The 16,189-nt window shown below is 42.3% G+C and overlaps 1 non-coding gene across 1 annotated transcript; it reads left to right on the forward strand.

The window, feature by feature from the left end:
• Positions 1-9,931: 9,931 nt before the first annotated feature.
• Trnat-ugu (transfer RNA threonine (anticodon UGU)) lies at positions 9,932-10,005 on the forward strand. The gene has a single exon. It is a non-coding gene; the product is annotated as a tRNA-Thr (tRNA).
• Positions 10,006-16,189: the final 6,184 nt, after the last annotated feature.

Here is a 16,189-nt window from a genome sequence, read left to right on the forward strand (position 1 = left end):
TTTTGCATTGAGAGCTGATGGCAAAATCAAACCTGGGGGAAGCTTTTAAGGTGAGATTTGAAAAGCTGTGATGAATCAACAGCTCAGAAGGAGGGAGCCGGGGCTAGGGAGCCGGGGCAGTGCCAACCAGGGGAGAACTTCCAGCTGTGGATGTAATGGAGAAAGGAAGCCAAGGAGATTGGGGGTCCTCACTGAGCTGGCGGCAATGACAGGGAGCATACCGAGGATAAGTGGAAGGAATGGGTAGGAAAATGAAGGCCTCCGTGTGTCCCAGAGGGGCTGTTTTCTTTAGGCGAGGGGGAAGGTGAGAAGAGGGAAATTTGGAAGAGAAAAGCAATGCTCAAGAAGAGTCATGGTTCAGGCAGCGAAAGAATACTTCATTTTCTTTTTTTTTTCTGTGTGTGTGTTTCTGACTTGGTGTTTTTTCCAACAAATCATCTGTTCGTTGAAAGTTCATAAAGAACTTCCAATGGAGAAGGGAAACTGTTGGTGCTCTGACAGCATATTGGGACAGCATTTGCAGATATAGCATTATGTAAAATGTTGCTCATGATGTATTTATAGAAAAATATTAACACCAGAAATAATTAGATATGTAACTTATGTGAGACACTTAAAGTCCTTCTGGGGACTATTGAGCTAGTATCAGTCTATATCACACGTAGGTAAACTGAGGCCAAATGCCTGAGAGGTATTGGGAAAATTTGTTTACATAACCTTAGGAAAGTACCTTAGAATTTCTTGGGCTTGTAGAATTATTTCTTAGACTGAACCTGATCTTTTTACAACGTAACATTCCTGAACCTCCTCCAACTCTCTGGGTTTTCTATATCCCTCCCTTCTTCACAAACAATTGTCTCACAGATGTGCTCCACCAAGCCAGTTTGAACCATTAAACTGAATTTGGAGGAAAGACCTGATATTACAAAGTCTGTTGAGAATGTTGATAGTAGCATGACTGGTGAAGTCAATTTTTCCCCAATAAGGAAAGATCCCTGCTCTTTCTAGAACTTTCTGATTAAACCAACTATTGGACAAAAAGTCTGCAGTTTTAGTTTTCTAGGGTTGCTGTAACAAAGTACCACAAACGGTGGCTCCCACAACAAAAATTGATTGTGTCACAGTTGCAAATTAAGCCCAATATTCGTGCCTCTCCTTAGCTTTTGGTGGCCGTTGGCAATCTTTGCTGTTCCTTGGCTGGTAGACCTTCCCCTCATTTCATACCTGTGTGCATGTCTGTCTCTAAAAGTCCTTTTTCTTTTCTTTTCTTTTTTTTGGGGTGGGGGTATGAGGGATTGAACTCAGGGACACTGGACCACCTAGCCACTTCCTCAGCCCTATTTTGTATTTTATTTAGAGACAGGGTCTCACTGAGTTGCTTAGCACCTCACTTTTGCTGAGGCTGGCTTTGAACTTGGGGTCCTCCTGCCGGAGCCTCCTGATATGCTGTGGTTACAGGTGTGCGCCACTGCACCTGGCCACACGTCCTTTTTCTTAAGGATACTCGTCATATTGGATCAGAGCCCACTCTAATGACATCATTTTAACTTCTGCCACAATGTGAAGGTCTGTATAAACTTACTCTCCAAATACAGTTAGAGTTTGAGATCCTGGAATTTTGATGTAGAATTTTGGTGGGATACTATGCAACCTACAACAGCCCAGGTACTAAACACTGTCCTATAAACTAGAGGGGGAGGGCAGTACAAAGATGAGTGACACTTGGCCTCTGGCCTCACGTACTTAATGATTTTATGAAGGAGGCAGGAGGATATGCAAGGAGAACAAATAATAGAAGGGAATGTGTAGCTAGTTGAGGTCATTCTGAGCTGGAGGGACTGAGGACCCTGGTACCTCATTCTGTGGAGAGGCAGGGAGGAGGTAGGGACCCAGGCATTTCCTGAAATTCTCTCTGTATCATCGGACCTGAGGGGAGTGCTGGCCCTAATCTTCCTGGAAGTTGTTGCAGTGGGTGCCTCAGCAAAGGGAGAGTCCAGGAGGGCCTGCAATGCCTGTGGCTTCTGAGTCAGGTGGGTGAGGTGACACCCTGGCACTGTGACTAGGGTAGACCACTGTGCAGAGCTTTGGTTCAGGAGGAAGGGTGAGCACCAAGGGCAGGCGCTCTACATGAATGGGCTCTGTCTTCAGCCAGGTGCCTCAGGAGCCATGGAGATCCAGGCTGGAGGCTAGGACGTCCCCCTTGGCAGTCCCCATGGCTCCATAGCCTTGGGGAAGAGCAGCCCAGAATGTTCCTTCAACTGCCTTCCTAGTCTCTAACCTCAATCCCTGCTGCTTGAGGCCCTCCTCCTCTTGCCCTGTCCCCAGTACCAATGGAGAACTCTTGTTGGAACGGCAGCATAATCTAGGGACATGTACCCCTTTCCCGATCAGATTCCAAAGGCCCATGGCTTAGAAATGCTTTGGGAGATCAATTGAGTTCATTTTGGATGGAAAGTAGAGAAAGAAAAGAAGAGAAAAGAAAGAAAAAGGAAGGAAGGCTGGAAGTGCCCGGGGAAGAGAGGGGAGGGTGGAGGAGGGGCTGAGACCAGGAACCTCACACTCAAACCCATGCCTCACTCCTGATGTCAGTTACATTTCTAAAACACAGGCTGATCCCCCACGGAAATCTCTTCCCTGCCCCCCATCTCTAGAAAAGACAGTCCCCTTGGTGTACCACACAGAAACCTCCATAGCCTGGCTCTGTCTACCTTTCAAACTTCCCTGGAGCTCTGCCCCACCCCCTGCTTTGCAGAATTACTTTCCATTCCTAAAATAAGCCATGTGATTTCACACCCTAGAATCTTGTAAATGCTGTTTTCTCTGCTTAACCTTCTAGGCTTCCAAACCAACTCCTCATTCAAATATGTCACCTCCTTCGCAGAAGCTTCTCTGAGCCCCAGGCAAAAGTAGGCACACTCCCCAAACCCCCCCACCCTGCTTAGTTGGCACAGTCTGTTACTCATCATAGTATAATACAAATAACGTTATATTATAATTACAAATTTCTCATCTCTCTCCCCCACGAGACTGTGAAGTGCCACAAAAGGAAAGCTTTGTCTTATTTGTCTCGGAGGCCCCAGCACCCAGCACCCAGCCTGGCATGAGCTCATGCTACTAAAACTCTGTTGAATGAATATGTATTTGCAAGCCTGAGCAAAGAGAAAGGAAGGGCCGCAGGAGAAAAAGATTGAGAAAGAAGGCAGAAAGTCAAGGTGAAGGGAAGGAAAAAAATAGGAGTTGCACAGTATCTCTGTCCCTAATTCTAAAACCGGCCCTCCCCACTCCCATCCCCTGGATAATTATGGAGGGGCTGGGTGAGCCCGTAGGCACCAGCCCAGGAACTGAGGACACAGCAATGAAGGTTATAAGTATCCTTAAGAAGCCCCCAATTTGTGTAGTATTGGGGTGGGGGCATGAGGAGTAGGTGACGAGAGTAAGACCAATTCATGAGTGAACCAATATCCACCATCAGCAGCATAGGAGAGGGGCTGGGACACCACCCACCAGGCCTGCCAGAGTGGAGGTGCCTGGTCTGCCTTTGAACAGGTTTGCCCAATGAAAAGCAAAGCAACAATCCTGAGGAAACTTGGGATGTTTGATTTGTAGCGGAAAGGCTTTCAAGACGAGTCTTCAACATTTTTTGCCTCCAAATCTGAAACTACTAGCGCTCACACAAGGTTCTCTCTAGAACATTCACACAACTGAGGCATCTGAGGGTGGTCAAGGAATAGAAGATTTGGTTCCCTGAGTAATTTTCTAAGTTTTGATATGGTTTCTTTTATGAGAAGGAAAAGGTTTATAATTTAATTTAGGAAACCTTCTTTTTTTTCCCCTGGATTCATCTGGGGTTTTGTAAGTGAAGCAAAGAAAAAGAAAGAATACTCTCCAGTCCTATCTTCTGTTCTCACTCAAACCTGGGGTCTGTATCCCCTGGTGCCTGTCGGGCTCTGGTGGACTGAACCACCCACTCTCTGGGCCAAGGAACCAGCTCTCCCTGTACAGGTAGCGAGCCTCCTAGAGTTGGCACACACTGCATTTCCTCTGGAAGGACTGGAGACTCCAAGCTAGCATGGTTTTCTTTTAGGACCTCTTTCCTGAGTCTGTCTTGTTTGACTATAGTTTTTTCTGACACTCAGAAGAGAAATGTGTTAAACAGATAAAAGATAATGTCATTATTTCCCCATTTTCCATGCGGCTGATAACAAGACATACCCCTTCCTTTATGGGATGTGCATATCAATGTGATTAATATGAAAAAAAATTAAGAGTCCAAGCCCCTTTCTTTTCCAGCCTCCCTCTCTTTTCCCCCCTTCTTTCCATCTTTCTTTCTTTTTTTAAAGCATTGCCCTTTTCAAAACAAGGGGAGATTCAGTATAGTTCCTGTGCCACAGCGATCCAGTAGTGTCACATCACTATGGCAATTGCTGCCCAGGGCAGGAATGCAGAGCAGCTGTAATTGTGCAACGCCTTATTGCTGGTGCATGTCAATCAGAACCTATGAATTGAGAAAAATTTGCTCTGTTCATTCTGTTAAATGATGTATCCAATTAAACCTGTTAGAATTCATGATCTTCAGTCAAGGTTAAATGAAAGTAGTTACTCCTGTCAGCTAGGTGATTAAATGCTGCCTACATCAGGCACATTTATGTGCAAAATTAAAATTTTGGTATAAAGCATGAATCTTTATGCATGCCAGTTAATTATCTTGCGGTTTCTCCACTTATTAAATGCCCACTGCATTTCTTCTTAATCATCAGCTTCTTTTCAAAACTTATTTCATACTTCACATTACACCACATTTCAATGTTTAAATGAAATGCCTTACCAATGAAAACTTCCTCTTTTTGAGGGCTTGGCTGTACTATGCTACTGAAAATAATCACTATTAACATTTTCTCATTATTATGTACGAGCATTTCTAGAAGCCAGAATGACTAATGCCAAGGCATTTTGGAAGTGAGTCCCAGCTTGGGTTCAACCAAGACTTGGTTTTCACCTGGGTTTCAGCTCCCCAATGGCCCCTCTCCTTAAGCCACTGCAGACTGTTGGTCTGCAATGATTCTTGCTGATTGTATTGTTTCTTTTTCCTTCCTGTTATACCTTGGGTAAATAGAAAAAGTCCAAATGGAAGAATGAAATGATGTATTAAACTGCATCCAAAATACATGAAAATAGATGGGGAAAAATAGTGCTTTTTCTTTTTTAAAAATAAGACAGAGACCTACCCTTGTCAGGTCTCAGACGTACACAAACATTGCCTCCTCTGTTGGGTTTTAAAATGAATAAAAAGTGCAACATAGAAATGATGTCATTCCATGGTTTCAAAATGCATGATAAGATGCCACAAAAACACTCCATCAAATTCTTCTCTCAGAAGCATCTCATGCCAAAGGATCCACCTCTACTTGACCTTTATTTTTCTGAGGAAAAACTCCACAACAATTGCATAGAAATAAAAATTTACAGCCAACTTTATTCTATGGATGCTATTATTTCAGACGTTTATTTCATTCCTTATGGGGAAAATGATAACCCTTAAAGATTTTAAACAAAAATAAATCTCCACTATTTAATTGACTTACAGTCAACAATACCATTGGAGCCAGTTATTGAAATTAATTTCCATTTTGTTTAATTCTCTGTGTCATGTTTTACAGTTTCACACAATCTTTTATAACCATAAAGCATTCAAGAACTATGAGGAAAATATCTTTAAAGATGAAAGGTTTAAGTTCTCAATTTAGTTGTTGCAAATATTTAAATAAAAATACTTCCCACACTAGAAAGTTATGAAATACTCCTCTTAAATGAACTTGAAAGGGACTGATTTCCATGAAAATGAAAATAGATTTATTAACAAATGAAGTGGAAGAAATGTTTTTCACTGAATAATATTAATGAATTAGCCAGTGGTTGGTGGCATTGAGCAGTCGCCCAGGCGGGAATGTATTAAGAGATTAATTTTTATTTCGAATGTGCTCTTAGACACGCCCAGTGTCAATAATGATGCCCTGTTATCCTACTTGATTTTATGGCTCTTGATAATACATTCGAATATCCAAATGTCAACTTGCTTTTAAATGAGAACTCCAGCACCAGCGAGTTGAAGAAATGATGAGACTTGAACTCCAGTAAGTGCAGGTCCTATTATTTGTTGCGAAGACCAGATGCACAGGGGTGGGTGGATTGCTTGACCCTGTGGGTGGGGAGTGTGTCTGAGGTAGCTCCTGGAACCCGGGAGTGTGAGCCCACCTCCTCGAGGGCCTGCAGTGCGTATCCCAGCCACCAGTAAGGTGCAGGCTTAGCTGGTGCTTCTTATCCTGTTAGGCCTCTTGCTTTGGATCCTATTCCCTGTTCTCACCTGCTCCTGTTATGTCTACTGAGATCGCTTAGTCCCTCCCCACTGCATTTACTCGTGGGGCAGATCTCAGGAATATTCAGAGGTAAGCATGATAGGATGTTGGAGTTGGATTTAGAGCTGAGCCAAGCAGATGGTACTGCCGGCTCCTACTTATTTTACACAAAATAGAAGTGGAAGGGTTGGAGAATATTGTACTATGGATGCATTTCAGGGAGAATAAGACATCCAGATGGAAGGAATCTACTGATACACCCCTCAGGATTGGGGAAAAGTGCAAGGAGCATACTTGAGTAACAGCAAATGGTGACCAAGATGCCCCCCGAGCAGATCACATGTGTCCTCTACGTGTTCTTTGTTTGTACGATGGGCAACTTCTTTTTACTAAAGCAATGCTGACTGCTTCTTTAAAGGATCTTGATTTAAAGTAGACCCAAATGGTTACCTAGGTGTCTCATTTTGGCTCCAAGGAGGTGGGTCAGGATTCGGTAAAGGAAGGAGTAAGCCAGAGCTCTCCTGAGTTCATGGGAGGGCTAAGAGGTGGGGAAATTGTGTATACAACTGGCAGACAAAAACAAGGTGTGGGGCCGAAGCAGCAGCAGGTGAAGGCAGAGCAGGCAAGCATCTCTTTGAGGCGATTCTTACAAATGGTCTCTTTTCGTGTGGCCAGGTGTATATACTACAGGTTAGATGTCAGAAAAGCAGCATCTTTCCTGAAAGCTTTTCTTTCTTTCTTTCCCCTTTTTTTTTTTTCTTTAATCATTTAGAAACAGGAACAATTTTCTGTTCAAATGGTTGCTGTCCCCAAGTGGCTTAAAAACTCTCAGTGGGAAGGACAACAGCCCTCTCAGAGACAGAGTGGCCTCTGTCTGTGAGAAATATTCACCTAGGGGATGCTTTTCTGGCTGGCTTTATCGCTCGCTTTGCAACTTGGAGATGTAACGTGGCTTGAAATCAACCGTGTGTTTAGCCCTGCTTTGTCAGCCCACCTGGCGACAGATTGGGCTGTTTTGTGGCCCCGCTGCTTTCCCCAGGTCACACAATGCCATGGCAAGTAGAAGGACTGGGTCCTATTTAATCAAAGGCTTTTGATTGTACAAAGCTCAGAGCCTCATTCCAACAGGGAAGCCTCTTCTGGGCTGGGGGAAGAAAGGGTTTGGTGTGTGGCGTACACACTGGTTTAAAGCTCCATGCAGAGAGACTGATTTCACCTAAATCCTCCTGGCGACGACATCCGCAGACCACCGCCGCTGCGGATGGCTCACACTGGGAATGGCAGGAAACCAGAGGAAGGGCCACCACAGCTTCCCTACAGCCAACCGCTGCCCAGGTTGTGGTTGCTGCTTTTGACATCTTATGCTGCCACCATCCATCTAGTTAACCTTCAGGTGGGGGTGAGTTAAATGAGAGCAGGTGGCATTGCACCTTGGAGCTGGTATGCAGTTTGGCAGAGTCTGGCTGGTACAGCCTTTTGCACTGGGTAGGTGGGGGACAATTTTAGAGGTGCTCTGGTGATAGGGACATCTCTGTTTTGACCCTGACAGTCTCCTGACCTGCAGTCAGAAAGGCGATTCAATCAATAGGTGCCTCCCCTTTTTCTCTACTTAAAGTAGATATGAGATATTTTCTACTTTTTAGTCTCTTGGGGTATAGAGTCTCCAAAATAAAAACACCAAGATCCCCAGGGCCTTTACTGATTTACCGCAAATAATTGTCCAGAGAGTAAGAAGTTCACTTAGAATGTAATTGGAGAAGGAAATGCAAAGTCTACATGTAACAGAGCAGACACTCTGAGGCCTGGGGCTTGCAGCTGCCTCTGGTGGCCTTTGATTTATCTCATGGGCTCATGGTAACCTGCAATGGTACTTACGTGTGGGATTATGTGATTTTGTGGGCCGATACTTGTAAGATCAGCTGTTCTCTAGTCATGTGCAAGAGTCTTGGCAGTGCTCTTGAATTTGTTGTATTTGGAGGCACTAGCTCTGTGGCAACATAAGGAACAAATCAAATATGGCTTGGGTTTGAAATTTATTTTATCAAAAAGTGAGTTACTAAAATATCTCCTTTCATTTGATTTTTTGTTTGTTTAGTGGTACTGGGGATTGAACCCAGGACCTTGCACATGACATACAAGTATTCTACCACTGAGCTGTATTCCCAGGCCTCTCCTTTCACTTATAACATGTACAGTATGGTTATACCCACAGAGTTTATCTCCACATTTTACTTGCATTAACATGAAGTAAAATCATAGATTGCCTGAGTTTCTTGAGGTACTGTTTGCTGCTACTCTGCTATAGCAAAGTCCTGCACACTATTTCTGGGCAATATAAATCAGCATGGGGAAACTATCTGAAAATAAATCGAGTAACAAGGAGAAGGTAGAAAGTTGTTTCAAAGGAAAGGAAGACAGCCAGGGTAGCTTCATGGTAAATGACGTACACTAGAAACATGCAGCATGTGCTGAGGGTGGCCTATTACACATCTGTTTAATGGCCCAGGTACTTCTTTCTATATGCTACTGTGACAGGGATAATACGGAAGAAAAATATTTCCTTTGGGAATTCTGTCACATCCATGGAGCCATTAGGAATGAGGCCCTGTTTGGTCCTACAGGGTGGTTAAGGTCTGAGCCATGAAAGTCTAAGCCATCGTTCATGTGTGAGACAGGAAATATTTGGAAGATGAGGTTTGGTGGAAGCAACCTCTCAGTAGCTACCTGCATGTCCCTAAAGAAGAAAAATCTCCTGTAGGATGAGAGAGAAAAAGGGTCCAAGGGAAGACCAAAATAGTTACATGGCATGGCCTCTGGGGCCAGCGAGCAGCAGGCGTGTGTTCATGGTCAGCAGAAGGCCCTGTGGGATGGCACTGGCTTCTAACCGTATTACCTCCTAGGCACTGTGATGATGTAAACTCTTGGGAACATAGATGACATGCCTCCCCTGGAAGAAGGGGAGACCCTAAATAGACCACACTGACCAGGAATCACTTTGGCAGACCCTGAGTTGACTTTCTTTCTTATTTATTTATTTATTTATTTATTTCTGTAGTTGTAGATGGACAGCATGCCTTTATTTTATTTAGGTATTTTATGTGGTGCTGAGGATCGAACCCAATGCCCCACACGTGCTAGGCAAGTGCTCTACCACTGAGTTAAAACCCCAGCCCCAGGTGACTGTTTCTGATGAATTGGAAAATGTTACCCTTTAGAGGGCAGAGTGAGGGACTGTGTTTCCATTGAGACAGAAACTCAGTTCAGTTACAGAAGAGCAAGAGAGAATTAGAGGTTTTGAAAACCTGAGCTGTAGATTGAAAAAATGTTGTGCCTGTTTCAATACCAAGTACCCATATTCTAAGAAAGGCACCAATGTTTTATTAAATTTTAATCTTGAGCATTTGAAGTGGAAAAGACACAGTTTGATGCTTGATTCCAATTGAAGACCTTTGAGATATATGATTAGTAGAACCTTCAAATTGGAATCTATCCGAGGCCCAAACTTAACCTCTCATGGTTCTTTGAAACTTAAATTTTAAAAACTCATTTATTCATTAAAATATTTACTGATCGGGGCTGGGGAGATAGCTCAGTCGGTAGAGTGCTTGCCTTGTAAGCACAAGGCCCTGGGTTCGAACCCCAGCACCCCCCAAAAAAAAATATTTACTGATCACCTTATGTACAGATATTTGTCCAGATCCAGGGAGGATAAACTCACTTAAAATGTCTTCTTCCCTGACCTCAAGAAGATTAAAGCCCATTGTTTTACAAATAGTACATAGAGATTTCACTTAGTACACTTATGCCATTAAAGTAAAATCAGAGCAAAGTGATGAAAAAAATAATCTTTGAATATGACTAAATTCAGAACCTTAGCTTAGACTTCATGCATATTTAATACGCTGTCATTAAACGCTGAAGTTCATTAGGAACTATGAAGATGAGAGGCAGCGCGACAGGATTAAGCGCATAGCTCTGCAGTCAGGCTGCCTGAGCTCCTAACCCCGCTCCATCACTCACTAGCTGTGTGGCGTTGGCCCAGTTACTCAACTTCTCTGTTTCATTAGCTGTAAAATAAGAGGGGGAAAAAGGACTTATCTTATAGGAATTGTCATAAGGATTAAAAGAATTATCATATATAACATCTGGTGGAGAGAACACTAGATATATGCATGCGTTTATGCATTTGTGCAATATATAATGAGACATGCATTTTTTAAAAAAATGCTATTTCCTTCCTGTGTCTAAGAAATACTTTTATTTAGTTGATGCCATAGTTCACAATATAAGAATATCTACTTTTAAGTTAGCAAATGAATGACATTAATTTCATACAGTTGAAAAAAAAAAGGCCAAATATTTTCCAGTACATTGTTTTTGTAGTACTTTCAATATGAAGTCTTGCAGTATGGAAACCACAAACATTAAGAAACATACATGGATGAAATGCTTTAACATGGAGTACCAGGTTTGGCAAAAAATTTGCTTTTTGAATTAGCTGTGTGATAAGAGGATCCAGTTGATAAAGGACAAGAGAAATGCTAAATATGCATAGTGACAAACAGTGAAAAATTAAAGATTGTAACTAACATTAATTACATTCTAGTAAGATGAATAGGCTGCTCATCATTAATGAGAACATACACCTTTGTCTAAGTTTCACATCCACCTGTGATGAATGTGCTAATGGGGATAAAATACATCATAGTAACATTTGAATTAACAGCACACTAATAGATTGACATATGAGGATGAGGAAAGCATTTAATCATATAAACTATACCACACCCAAGAGCAAATTTTTATATTGCCTACACCACATCCAAGTGAGTGTAGAAAACATTTGAGTCTTAAAATTTAAACAATACATTTAGGATACTGTCCATATTGTATAATGTCCTAGAAAAAAAACTTTATTTATTACATTCCAGTACACTTAACTAAGGTGGATGGAAAGATTCAACCTCTGATGAGCTAAAGGGAATTCAAATACCGTCTCACTCAAGTTACAGCACCTGTCTCATCTTTTAACTCCAATTCCTAGTGTGTGCTCTGTGGATGAAATGTTACTGGTTTAACATCAAATGTCAGGTAATGAGGTAAGGCCAAGCTGCTGTTTCAGGCAGAGTTCTATGAAAAGTCAAATATATCCTTTTGTCGAAGTCTGATCTTAAGACTGTAGCAATAGATTAGTGACTCATAAATAAGGCAGGACCATGTTATTTCAATGGATGTTGAGTATATGAAATATTATTTAAAGCTTCACCTACTGTGATTAAGTATTCTTAGAGAAGAGCAATTATGTGTCTATCACAAGGATGGGGAAAACAAGTGTATGTTTATAGTCTAGATCCATTCCTGTTAAAGAAAATACATGTGCCATGCAATATTTTCAATCAAACCCGAGATAACATATGAATCAGTGTTGTCCTTATATAAAAATTGGGAGTTAGAACCATTTGATTATGAAACAATAATAACTTAGAGGTCTTTTGAATGATATTGTAAGTCAATAATTATGAATTCAGTCACTGAGCTCCTAATAGGTATCAGGTACAATGGCAGTGATCAGATAGGTATGTGGACCCTAAAGACAGGGTTTGGCTCCTCAGAGAACTAACAGATGAGTTATGGGAAGGCAGAAGTACCAGCAAGAACTGAAGATCTGAGCCACAAGCCTAAGTTATGTGGATCCCAGCATGGTGGGTGGAGCCGCTTGGGAGTAGGGTAATCACTTAAGAGCAGACGGAAGAATCTCTTGGCAAATAAAGGGGGAGGGAGGGGAATTTAAAATTATTTTAATTGATATATAAAAATTATGTGTATTTTCTATACAACATGATATTTTGACACATGTGCAGGTGAAATGGCTAACTGAGCAAATTAACCTATCTATTTCCTCATATACTTATCATTTTTTGTGGTGATTATACTTGAAATGCTTAAAATCCACTCTAATTTTTGAGGATGTGTTATTACCTATAGTCACTGTGTTGCATAATACAACTCTTGAACTTATTCTTCCTATCTAAATGAAATCATGTATACTTAGACCCTTATTTCCCCAACCCCCACCTCTCCAGCCCTCGGTAATCACCATTTTATGCTCAACTTCTACGAAATCAACTGTTTTAGATTCTGAAATCTAAAACAACTAATACAACTGAAATTGCCTTGTATCTGCCTTTCTGTTCCTGGTTTATTTCACTTAACATAATGATCTCCAGTTCCATCCATGTTGTTGCAAAAGGCAATTCTTTATTATGGATGAATAGGATTCCATTTTGGTATATGTGCCATTCATTAGTTCATGGGCACTTAGGTTGTTTCCATATTTTGGCTATTGTGAATAGAGCTGCAATAAATATGGCCAGGCAGATGCTTCCTTGATGTACTGTTCTATTTCCTTTGGAAATCTACTGAGTAGTCAGATTGCTGGATCATATGGTATTTCTAGTTTAAATTTTTTTGAGGAGACTCCATACTGATTTCCATAGTGGCTGTCCTAATGTACCTGCCCACCAACAGTGTACAAGTGATCCCTTTTCTCCACATCCTCACCATCGCTTGTTTTATTTTTTTTAATAATAAACATTCTTACTGGAGTGAAGAGAGATCTCCCTGTGGTTGTAATTCGCATTTTCCTGAAGATGAGTGATATTTAGTACTTTTTCATATATATGTTGGCAATTTTGTAAGCTTACTTGTGAGAAATGTCTATTTAGGGAGTTCCTTACATATTCTGGCTATTAACCCCTTGTCAGATGTATGGTTGCAAATATTTTCTCAACATTCTGAAGATTGTTTCCTTTGCTGTGTGCAGAAGCCTTTGAGTTTGATATAATCCTATTTGTCTATTTTAACCTTTGCTACCTAGTTTTTTGGACATATAAAAAAAAAATCATTGCCCAGACCAGTGCCTTGGAACTTTTCTAGGAAGGGAGAATTTGAGTCCATCATTCAGCTTTTCTTTTTGGTAGATTCCTTCAGACGTGTGTCTAAGGTGCTAGACAAAGACCAATCTTAAAATTCTGAAAGTCTTGATCTCTCGGAGGACAAAAGTGTAGCCCAGAAACCGAGTGCACCAGAGCTCTCTACTGGGGCTACAGGTGGCGCTCATGGTAGTATAGAACGAGCACAGTGGAACATAGAATGTAATACTCCAGTTTACACAAAAAATTACGATGAACGCACTGCAGTAACAGATATACAATGCCATGGGGAGAGAAGAGAGGAAGAAGTCCCATTCTGAACAGGTGTGGGGACACAAAGGAGGTAATGTGAGTTGCATCTTTTAAAAAGGGTATGAGTTTTTCAGCTGGGGGAAGAGGAGTCAGCCTATTCTCTTCTAACAACCCATTCTGTGCTATAACTAGCACTGTGAGACGACTGCTAATCCCTCTCAAGGGCACGTCCCCAGTGACCTAGCTTCCTTCCACTAGGCCCATCTCTTAAAGGTCAGGCACCTCTTGATACTGCCACATCAGGAACCAAGCTTCCAACTATGAACACTCAAACCACAGCACCACTCACACTTGTGACTTCTTCGTGAGTGGCGTGCTCACTCCCATTCTTGATGTCTCAGTTTGGGAAAGGAACCCGGAGAATGCAAAGTCTCGTTTCTGTGCCCTTTACCCACTCTGCCCCTAGAGACACGGAATGACTTCTTGGATTGGTAAACTTGGGGACGATAACTGGGTCTACTTGGTTTTGTGACCCCTTTCTTCCTTTGGGGAGCTACCTGTCCTCTGAAGAGGCCCTCTGCTCTGCTCCGCTCCCTCCTAGATGTGAGACCCTGTGGGAGGGTCCCTCCCTGTGCTGCCTGGGGGACAGGACTGGACTGCCAGAGCTGAGCTGGATGTTAACAAGTCTATTCTCCAGGGAACCCTAAATGCCACACCTTCCAACCTGGCCTCTTTCGGTAATAAAGATCACATTCGATCTCTCTTTCTGTCATTTTGTTTTAGTTCTCACATCGTTCAGACCTGACCTGGGAACAGGGTTGATGCTTTTTGAGGAAGCGATAGACTGAGCATAGTATCTGTACTCAAACTTTTGTCCTCTTTCTTGTTAGCATGGTGACTTTGGGCAAGTGACAACTTCTCTGGGACTCAGTTTCCTCCTCTGTAAAAATGCAATAATAATATCACTTAGCTATTAGGTTATTTGGGGTAGGAAAAGGATTGATAATACTGTAACATAGTAAATTTTGTCATTATGTATTCATTTATTCATCCACTCATCAGTTTACATTGTGTGGATTTTTTTGCGTGCTGTGGATAATAAGATCTAGAGGTGGCTACTTTTGTGTCACTTAGAACTTAGTAGGGGAGACAGGCAGCGAACAAATAAATAAAGACATATACAGGATAATTTCAGAGATTGATAAGTGTTATGAAATAAAAAATCAGGGGATAGAGTCGGGTGTGGAAAAGGCCAGCTTTTGCCAGGGTGGCCGCTGACTCTTTCTCATGACCAGGAGCCGGGTGTGGGCAGAGAGAATGAGCAGAGGACCGAGAGGAGAATGGACTATTAGTAGCATGAACCACAAGGGCACCAGCAAAGGAGATTCACAAAGCCCACGGTAAGAAGAAAGGTGGTCTTCCTACTCCTGGAGGATTGACTGGTGACATTCAATCTTTTCATTTCAGAAAGACATTCTGGAGGCGGTCACCACTCGACAGTGGTGGCTTTGAACTTGACTCCAAGACACACTAGACTTCATGTTCACTGACCGTTTTCATTGTCCATCAGAAATAAGTAAAAGTGAGGGCTGAAGGTCAGCAGGAGCCTGAGACCTTGTCACTCTTTGCTACTCTCACACCCACTCATGGGCTGTCAGCAGTTCTTGTTAGTGTGAAGAGGACCTAGGAATACATCTCCGGAATCAAGCACTTTTCACCACAGCCTACCCCACTGCCACCAACCTGTCAAAGTCACATCATCTCTCACCTGGATTACTATGACAATAGGCAACACAATCTCACCATTACTGGATTCCTCACTGTAATAGATTACTTACTTCTGACAGGCTCCCTGCTGTCCCCTTACTATCTGTAATCTATTCTCAACCACAGCAGAATGGTCCTGTTAAAGATAGGCCGGATCCTGTCACTCCTCCGGTCAAAACTCTTCAGTGGCTCCCATCTCACTCCAATCAAAGTCCTTCCCATGACCCGTCAGGCCTTGCATCCTGGCTGCAGTTCCTGCCTGGTGACCACTCTGACCACATCTCTCTCTCACTCTCCAACTGCCCCAACTCACCTGTCTCCTGTTGTTCCTTGAATGTACCAGTCACATCTCATCTCTGAGCCTGAGGCCACCTTACTTAAAATTTCAACCCCCTCAATTCAAAACTTCCTAACCCACATCCTCGCTTTAATTTTCTCCTTCATTCTTATCACTATGAAGCAGGCTACTTATCTGACTGATTTTTCTTGCTGGTTGCTCTTAGAGTGGTCCAAGGGAGAGAAGATGACAGCTGAGACCAGGGTGGTTGCAGTGCAGATGGTGACGAGACACTGGATTCGGGATAAATTTTAGAAGTCCTGCAGACAGGACTTGCTACAGGACTGAATGAGGCACTGACAGAGAGAGAGAATTCCAAGGTGGTGCCTTGGGTTTTGATGTGAGCAATTGGGTGGATGTTGGTACTGTTTTCTGGGATGGGAAATTTTATTAGGAATGGTTTATGGATAGGGGAAATCAATAATTCAGTTTTAGCCATGTTAGTTTAATATGCATATTAAACACAGAGGTGTAATATAGATGTATTTATACATACAAAGCTAGACTGCAGGGAAGAAATCTAGACTAGAAAAATTAAATTGAGGCAT

Source organism: Sciurus carolinensis, chromosome 3 (assembly GCF_902686445.1).
Source record: "Sciurus carolinensis chromosome 3, mSciCar1.2, whole genome shotgun sequence".
In the NCBI taxonomy this organism is placed as follows: domain Eukaryota; kingdom Metazoa; phylum Chordata; class Mammalia; order Rodentia; family Sciuridae; genus Sciurus; species Sciurus carolinensis.